The sequence below is a fragment of the Mirounga angustirostris genome, unplaced genomic scaffold, assembly GCF_029215605.1.
Source record: "Mirounga angustirostris isolate CCGP_5_RB_7025 unplaced genomic scaffold, mMirAng1.0.hap1 SCAF_9, whole genome shotgun sequence".
NCBI classification, from domain to species: Eukaryota; Metazoa; Chordata; class Mammalia; order Carnivora; family Phocidae; genus Mirounga; species Mirounga angustirostris.
Window position 1 is genome coordinate 112,364,788 of NW_026991717.1, and position 1,947 is coordinate 112,366,734.

Below are 1,947 nucleotides of genomic sequence, written 5' to 3' on the forward strand. Positions count from 1 at the left end.
ATACCCATCATTCCAAGCCCCTTGGATTAGATGAGCATCATCAGTACAACCCACGCGTGGAAACGTCTCTCTCCGAGGAAGGGGTGAGGGAGAAGGGTAAAGTCCGGGGCAAGGGGCACAGGGCCTGGCAATGTGTGCAGACAGGGGTGGGCAGGAGTGGGAACCAGACGAGTGGCCAGGCTATCTACGCCCACACAGCCACAGAGCAGCCTTTGGAATCTTCTAGGAGGAACTCCCAGCAAGGACGGGGTTGGACTAAGGTCTCTGAGCCTCTTCCACTGCTCACATCTGGTGATGCCAGGGCTGGTGCCCCCAAGCAAGGGAGCCTACCCTGTCAGTGCTTCAGCTTCCTGTTGTGGAGGGGGGACACCTGCCAGCCCCGGGCCTAGGCTGCCAAGCAAACCCTTAGCAGCACAACCCCCATTTCTGCAGCCCGTGTCATCTAGAAGGAGTCCAGGCCATCTGTGGAGCAAATTGTCCTGGGCATGGGGCTTCTGAGGTCACAGAGGAGATGGGTGACAAAACAAAGACCCAGGAGTTCAATAACCTGTCATTCGCACATTTCGCATGAAAATAGGCTTTGTGCATTTGATATGTTCCCCGGATCTGGCTGGGGGCTAAAATGGTGCAATTCAAGTAATAATTTTAGATGTCCCAGGAGGGGGTCAATCTTTGTACAGTGTTTTTCATGAGATATAGATTATTTGGATAATTGCCATGTATCTTGGGTTTGCTTGAAGCAGGGCACCATTCCTAACCATATCGGGAGCCCTGACTCTGTGTGGCCTGGCACCTCCCACTTGGACCTGCACAGTTTGTCAAATTGTCAGATGTCCTTCTTAGCCTGCCCCCCCCCCGCCCCCACCACCTGAGCTCCAGGGGCATGACGGCCCATGGTGACTGCCCCAGAGTCACCCTCCTGGTATCTTCCTCCACACCCTCTTTTGGGCCTCTTTTCCTTGATGAGCTTTTGCTTACTCTGTCCAAAGTTCAGGATGCACTGATGGTGCAGAGGGAGGAGAGAAGGAGGGAGGGGGGAGTGAGGGAGGAAGGGAGGGAGGAGGGAGGGAGGGAGAAAAAAGAGAGTCTCATCTTTCTCGAGGAGGATCGGATTTTGTCTCTTTTCCCTCTGAGCTTTCTTGGCTTCAAAGAAAATACAGCACTCCCCTCTCTCTGTGGTCTCAGTATCACCTCACCTGGACCAAGCTCCCTCTTCCTGCTTTGTCCCACAGCCCTTCTGTAAAGCCTGTAACATCACCTCCTCCTCGAAGCATTTGTCTCTAACTGGCCTCGGCCCCCATTAAAGTCACAGCTCTCCACAGTCTACCAGAGCCCACATTTCTGATTCAGTGACTGAGGCAGGTAGGTGTTGAGGGGAGTCTGGGTTAAGTCCACTGGAAGCCAAAGGAAAGAACAGTGGTCTGATTCAAGGCCTCCAGAAATGAGTCACCCCCCAGCCCGTCCACCAGCCCTGTTACACAATATCACGCCCACATTATTCATGAATGATTGTCTTTGGTTTACTAGACAGCAGAGCCCAACCGGGACTCTGACTTACTGGTCTGCTGTGGACTCGACATCAAGTATATGCCTTCCCTCTGTCCAAAATATGGAGAGCGAGAGCATCGAGTCAGGGAGGCTCATCCTCAGAGCACCTTCCAGAAGCCTCTGGTCCCCCTGAGCAGGCGGTCCTGTGTTTCACACCTTGGAAAATATCCCCTGTGAGTGGGAAGGGTCCTGCAGGAAAGGTGGGGGCTGGCTGGCCAGTGGGTGCTGCATCCCTGCCCAGCCCCCTTTGCCCAATCTTGGGCTGGCATCTCCAGCTACAGCCTGCATCCCATGGAATAGACCAGCGTGCTCTTTGTTTTTCACTCCTTCGATGGCAGATCAACCTGAAGACCTGCCAGGTTGGAGCTGGAATTGGATGGTGACTTTCCTCCACGTGGG